At 38.7% G+C, this 7500-nt stretch overlaps 1 protein-coding gene across 2 annotated transcripts in view; it reads left to right on the top strand.

Moving 5' to 3' along the window:
- The window catches only part of SLC9A9 (solute carrier family 9 member A9), a 741333-nt gene that overhangs the window by 343949 nt on the left and 389884 nt on the right, over positions 1-7500 (top strand). The gene's annotated exons all lie outside the window — the stretch shown is intronic.

Genomic DNA, 7500 nt, shown 5'->3' with positions numbered 1-7500 from the left:
TTCTTTTCTTCCTATCATCCTTCCTTCTTTCTTTCCTTCCTTTTCTCTTCTTTCTTTCCTTCTTTCTTCCTTTATCTTCCTTCTTTTCTTTCTTTTCTCTTCCTTCATTCTTTCCTTCTTTTCTTCCTATCATCCTTCCTTCTTTCTTTCCTTCCTTTCTCTTTCTTCCCTTCTTTCTTTCTATCTTCCTTTCTTTCTGTTTTTCACTCTATCATAACCAAGCATCTCAACTGCTTTCAGACATAGGTAATTCTCATTATTATTTATATTACCCAAACTTAAATGGTTGGTCACAGTATCTGTATTTGAAAGCTGAAGTGTCCTTACCATTGTCAGACATAGTTTCAGCTATAGAGTTAAAATTAGAATCTTGCTCAGTCTATTTTCTCTTCAGGAAGTAAATAACCTCTCAGGTCATCATGGCCCCATAACCAATAGCAGTTTTTATAACTAAAACATCTGCATAAAAGGAGTTCATGGGTGACTAGGAATTTCATGCATTCAACTGCTTTTGTTTGGCAGTATTGATGTTTCCAAGGTTTCTTTGGATGAACTTGTCCTGAATAGCTTTACCCACTTCTGAATGCTGCTGCTTCTTGCCAGCTCACTCCCTCCCCCAGCACATTGCAATTGTCTGTGGTTTTATTTCTGATGAGCAAAGCTGTTCATATGCCTTCAGATTTTTTCATGCTATTTTCCGGTTTTCAAACGACTAATCAATATTAAGAGTTTCCCAGGCAACATGGTACTGTAGAAAGAGAACCCCAAATCCTGGTTCTGCCACCTAGGGAGGTGCTGGTAAATGTTTAATAACTGGCTTTCCAAATATTTATCTGTCTGTCTGTACATGTGTGCATATGGATGTATATATACATACAACATCCTTTAGAGTTCAATTCACATCATAAGTCATTTTCTGAAGTCTAAACAATCAACAAAACAATAAACCAAGTCCCAATTTGTAGCTTTTTGTTCTCTGAAGTGTGAATGCTCACACTGAAAATTGAACAATTGGTTCTCCAGTGGGTTCAAGTAGGCTTTAGCACACTTCTGCCACCATCTATTCCTGCTGTCACCCAAGCTTGTAACCTCTCTGGGCTGAAACAGGGAGATTGGGAATGTAGCCCTCAAGGTCTATTCAAGCTCTAAAATCATAATCCTATAATCTACCTTTAATCAATCAACCAATCAATTAGTATGCTTACTATATGCTGGGCACCAAATATACAGAAGAAAAAAAAAGGAAGAGTCCCTGTCTGCACTCAAGGCATTTATGTAGTATCAATGAAGTATTTCCAATCAAGGTGGTGTCCAATCTCAGCTACCAAGAGGGAGCTGACTTTCTCCTCCTGATAGAGAGGTGAGGCACTGAGGATATAAAATGAGCCATAATTTTGGATGTGGACAACGTAGGAATTTGTTTTGCTCCAAAATGTAAGTTTGCTGCAGGGGCTTTGTTTTTATTCTTTCTCCCATTAGGAGAGAGAATACAAATTCTTTTTATTGGGGAAAAAAGTTCAAAACAAAAACAGAAAAAAATATTCCTCAGGTTTAACAGAAAACCATTCCAAGGGACACACAGGTGCCCATCATATTAATTATTTTTAAATATTGCTTTTGCTCACTAACCTTTGATCTACAAATTGGTGCAATACCACTTCCAATGTCACAAAGGTCTTAAGGTAGAATTTATACAATGCTTCAGAGTTTGCAAAGCACTTTACAAATATTCTCTCATTAAATCCTGTCAACAGAACTGGGATGTAGGTGCTATTTTTATCCCCATTTTATGGAGGGGGAAATTGAGGCAGACAGAGGTTAAGTGACCTGTCCAAGGTCAACAGGTGAAAAGTTTTTGAGTTTACATTTGAACTCAGATCTTCCCATCTCCAGGTGCAGCACTCTCTCCACTGTGCCACTTACTACTATATGTAGCAAAAAAAAAAAGGTGAATTTATAGTTGGGACACCTGGGTTCATACCCCTGAGCCTATGCTTGCTCTCTGTGTGATTGAAATCACATAGTATTGATACCTTTCTGAGCCCTGTCTTCCTCCTCTGTAAAATGAAGGGTTTGTGCTAATTAGACCCTGGCTAGGCAGCAGTGGTTTTCTTAGTGTAGTGTAACAACCAATTAAAATGATTACTTCCAAGGCCTTCCAAATACAAAGGACTTAAATTCTAATGGTCAAAGTTCATCGTGCCACAATGCCCACCTATCACATCACATGGAGGGCACCAGCTCCCTCTATCATCTAAGAAAAATGTACCAGAAAAAGAGTACCAGATTTGGAGTCAGAGGACCTGGGGCTGAATCCCCATTCTGCCATTTGCTACAGGCGTGACCTTGGGCAAGTCACTTCCTCCTCTTGTAGAATGAGAGGGTTGAAGTAAATGGCCTCTAGGGTTCTTTCCAGTTCTAAAACTATGACTCTGTGAAGGCTTGTTGAATAAGATTGCCTAAGCTTCTCCGTCAGAAACTGTTAACAAGGCTGCAACACTCAAGTATATTAAAGATTAGTATTCTTGTCACCCAAAGATTTTTCCTGGCAGTGTCCAATAGAGTATGTGGCAGGCTGAATTGCAGAGTATGAACAGGGCACCATCACTGCCCTCACTCTGCATCCTATAGTTCAATTCATGCCTGATTAAGATTCACAGTAACTATTTGGAACTTGCATTTCTCCTCCTCCTCCTCCTTCTCCTCCTCTTCCTCATTGTCCTCTCGTCCTTCTCCTCTTCCTCTTCCTTCTTTTTTTGACATGTACCACTTTCTAGTTTGTACTTATGGAGTTACTTTAAAAAAAATAACCTTTGTAAGTTTTCCCATTTAAATTTTATTTTGTTCAATTCAACCCACTGATTCAGACTATTGAACCCTTTTATAATCCCCATTCTTTCATCCCTTCCAGTCTCATTTCATTAGTATATTTCATAAGGCTGCTATCTATGCCTTTCTTCCTTATTTTCTTCCTTTCTTCCTTCCTATCTTCCTTCTTTTCTTTCTTTTTTCTTCCTTTTCCCTTCTTCCTTTCTTTCCTTGTTTAATCCTGCTTTTCTTCCCTTCTTTCCTTCCTTCCTTTTCTTTTTTCTTTATTCCTTCCTTTTCTCTTTTTTCTTTCCTTCCTTTCTTCTTCCTTCCCTCCTTTCTTTTTCTTTCTTTCCTTCCTTCTTTCTTTCTTTCTTCTTTCCTCCTTCCTTCCTTCCTTCCTTCCTTCCATTTCTCACTCTAGCAAAACCAAGTATCTCAACTGCTTTTAAAAATAGAGAGAACTGGATGGAAGACAGAACCCTATAGCATTCCAGCAGAAACTTCTTTCTGGATCTGCATCAGTGTATTAACCACTGAGTCCCACCAGTCAACCTGTGTTAAATAGATCTAATGGTGCTGCAATATGAGTTCCATCTCTTAATCTTGTCTCTAAGGTTATCAGGATAGATTTTTGTCAGCTGTGATCAAATAAACCTTTGGAGGTGGAAAGGATGTTGCAAATCAACTAGTCTGACTCCCTTACAAATGAGAAAACTGAGTCTTCCCAAGATCATTTAGGTAATAAGTGGCAGAATGGGGATTTGAACCCAAGTCTCCTAACTTCCAAGCCAATGCTCCTGTTACCACAGTGTTTATGAGATTTCCTTTGGTGAAGGTATGACTTTCCCCACACCCAAACACCATCCCCACCCCCCAAAAGGAGAAAAGACTAACCTTCCTTGTCTTTTTGTTGATAAATCTATTCTAGCTCTCACACAATGGTGTGCTGGTAAGGGTTTAGCAACTGATTCTTTGAGAGAAGGAAGAATATATATACAACATATTTTTAAGTTTAATTTTCTTTATTAACATTTTCTCCATCACTTTCTTAAGTCTAGACAATCACCAAAACAACAAAAACAGCCCTGATTTAAAACTTTTTCCAATTTCTGAGGTGTGAATGCTCATGCTAAAAATTTAACAATCAACACTTTTAATCCAGTTTGAGCTGTCTAAAGCACATCTTCACCCCTAGTGTTCATAGTGATAAGCCATGCTTTTAGTAAATTCTTCCAGAATTTTACTAGAAAAGGAGGCATTGGGAAAAGAACCCTGATCCTCAGAGTGAGGTCTTGAGTTTAACTACTTCTGATTCTTACCTAGCTTACCTTAAGCAAGTCACAAACCTCCCTAGGAATCAGGTTCTCCACATGTAAATAAAAAAGGGTAGGCTAGGTAGCCCCAGACGTCCCCTGGCTATGATCTCTCTCAAACTCACTGCTCTGTAGTTTGAAGTCTCAGCCTTCTTCCCCTTTTTAAAAAACTGGGACATCTGCTCTCATCATTTCTCAAAAATCATTGATAGCATTTTAGTAATCCACTTGCCAGTTCTTTAGTTAGAGGTGACATTTTCTAAGCCATTGAATTCATTTAGGGAAGTAGAACTCCATTTGAAATTCCCCCCTTCATCTTAGGTTTTGATCCCCTACCAATATTAAACTAACCCACATGCATCTGGAATCTCACTGATGTGGGTGTTCCTTCAAATGATGCATCTAGTCTTACACCTTTGCAGATGAGAAAACTGAGTCTTAAAGCTATGCCAGTTTTGTCTGTACTCTCCCATAATTTTGCCACCTCCGGTCTACCACTTGTGCTAAGTGCCTTCCTCTTTTTCTTACATCCTTGTAAAGGTACCAGTGAAGCACATGGGTTGTCTCTTTTTTATCTCCTTTTGAAATCCAACTTGTTAATTGATTGAAATTGAAGTCACTTGATGCCCTTCCTACGTAGACACATCAGTCTCTTTAGAGCACCCCTTTTGTTGTTCATCAGAAGAAATGATGAGGAATAAAAGGAATACATTTTGCTCTTCTGATCTGTATTATGTTTGATTTATATTTATCCACATATAGATAAGCATGAGAAAAAGAGAAAAATACGTGATGTTATTAGGTCACTTCCACCTGTGAGACTTCATGGAGGACGTGGGTTTTGTTCTAGGCATTGGAGAATGAAGAGAATATTAATAAGGAGAGAAGCAGAAAGCAGAGTATTCCAATTTGATCAATTTGAACAATTGGAAGGAACAGGAGAATGAACAATGTGTTTGAGAGAACCGCAAGAGCTTTGTGGATAAGGGGGAGGAAAGAATACAACATACGATTGAAGATGTACATTAGAGCCAGATTCTCTCCAAGTTATTTCAATTGATGTCAGCTTTCTCCAGTGATGATACATATGGCCATAATGTGGTATTTAGGGAAATAAACGCCAAACTACTAGATTTTGATGATCTAGGCCATGAAAATACTTTATGCCTGTCTATAACTCCAAGAAACAGTATCTCACAGCATCTCATTCTGGTATTAGCTACTGTATAATCAAGAGTGGTACTAGGGAACTTGAGCATTTCCATCCAAATTGTGCCCACAGAATAAGGACAGTGTCTTGCTTCTGTTCAATACCACACTTAACGTGTTGTGAATTAATAGAACTAACAGTTGTAATTTTAATAGGTACTTGACCTTCTAGCAAGAAAGTTAAAAAAGGAATATAAAAACTTATTTGATTTTTTTTAGGCTACAGTTGTATGCTTTTATGGTAGAAACTGCTCAAGAATTATTCATTTTGTGAATATTATCTTTCTAATGCCTGCTCATATCTGTAAGTCCTTGTTTTATTAACCATGTAAACCAAGGTTTTAAAGAGAGCCACTGAAATTGTGAATTTAGTCTGCATCCTGTTATGTTCTTTCCTTTCCTGCTCCCTACCTCATAATGGTAGATCACCAAGATGATCTGTGACATGCTAGAAATTTAGAGGGGGTGAATGTCAGTGTGGCCCTTGAAAGCAGAAAGACCAGCTTCCCTCTCAACATCAGTCCATTACTGCATCCCAAGAAATGGGATTCATGCCAGAATAGGGTGCCTTTCTCTGGAAATGTGTATTATCTCTCATAACTACCACCCCTTCCTGCTTCTCTAGCCAGAGTCCCAGGAAATACCAAGCAACTGGAATGTCTCCTGATAATCCCTGCCCTTTTAGAATTTACAGTGGAATTAAGGAGGAAAAAGTATTAGAGAACAGTTAAATATTAAGTTTGATAGTGCTGGCAACAATGGACAGAAGGAGAAGGTAGTGTGGAATGAAGGGCCTCTTAATGGAATTGGGGTTCAGCTGGGTTTTAAAGGATAGGAGGGATTGGGGCAAGTCATTCAAGACAGAACAATGGAATGAACAATGGCAAGGAGCTGAGAATGAACATGATTGTCCAAAGCACACTATATCCTCAGAATCATTGAATTAATTGAAAGAGGGAGAGAATGTAAAATTCTAGGTGCTTTTTTTTGTTGATTAGATTATCGATCCTTTGAAGTCTGTCAGTGGTAGTCAAAGGGGATAAGAGAAAGAGAGATGAATGGCACAAAGAGTCCTAGAGGAACCCTAGAGACAAGAACATTTCACAGAGTATCTATAGGAACAGAGAATCTTATATGCACATGGGGAGTCAGAAGTGCCAATCATACCTAATGTTTCTCTTTTTCCACCTCTCTCATAGATAAGATAGTATTGTGTAGTGGATAAAGAGCTGGCCTAGAAGCCAGGTAGATGTAGGTTCAAATCTTGCCTCTGATACATGCTAAAAGTAACCCGAATTTCCAATTAAGAGTGGGGTAATTTTGCAGTTAGGCGTGACTCTGGATTGGTGGTAAGAATGATAAGGATCGATTGATGCAGAGAAGACATGTGTATGTCAGAGTTCATTTGGGATCTATTCCAGATACGTGGAGAGAGAGAAAGGCTTTGGAAGCTCCAGGCATATTGAGAAACCAACTTCATGCTCATGTCTGCAGCTTCCGAAGTCTTTCTCTCTCTCCACATATCAGAAGTTGGTCTCAAAGAGAATCTGGCACATGTTTCCTCTTGAAGAAGATTACGTCTCCTCATTTCAGAACTCATACTTTAACTTTGCCCCATGTAAAACTGCCCCAGGCTTCACTGGAAACCTGGGCTGCAGCTGTGTGATCCTGACTGTGCTATTTACTTGTCAGTGCTCTAGAGTACAGAAAACTTTCCAAGACTTTAATTTGCTAAGGTGTTGGTCTGAGTTGGAATAAGGCCTTTCCTCATCTGGGAGTTCCCTAGATCAGTGAAATCACAGGTATAATCCCTACCTCTATCCAAGTCTATCATTTCTGGCTTGGCTATTTTTTTATTTAAAATTCAATTTTATTTTGTTTTCAGATCCAAATTCTCTTCTTCCCAACTAGCCCTGCTTCTCACCCTTCTTCTACTGAGGATGAGAGAAAAACAAAACCAATTTCAAATGTATGCAGTCAAGCAAAACAGATTACCACATTGGCTATGTTCCAAAAGAATTAAACGAATAATCAGTAAAACAAACAAATATATGTGCCTATGTATTAGACACATAGACAGACAGACAGACAGATAGATAGACAGACAGATTAGATAGATGGATGGATGGATGGATGGATGGATGGATGGATGGATGGATGGATGGAT

Source organism: Petaurus breviceps, unplaced genomic scaffold (assembly GCF_028583685.1).
Source record: "Petaurus breviceps papuanus isolate PSGF00001 unplaced genomic scaffold, PetGlider_PUasm1.0 688, whole genome shotgun sequence".
Taxonomy (NCBI): domain Eukaryota; kingdom Metazoa; phylum Chordata; class Mammalia; order Diprotodontia; family Petauridae; genus Petaurus; species Petaurus breviceps.
The sequence above is the reverse complement of the archived record's forward strand: the minus strand, read 5'-3'. Positions and strand labels throughout refer to the sequence as shown.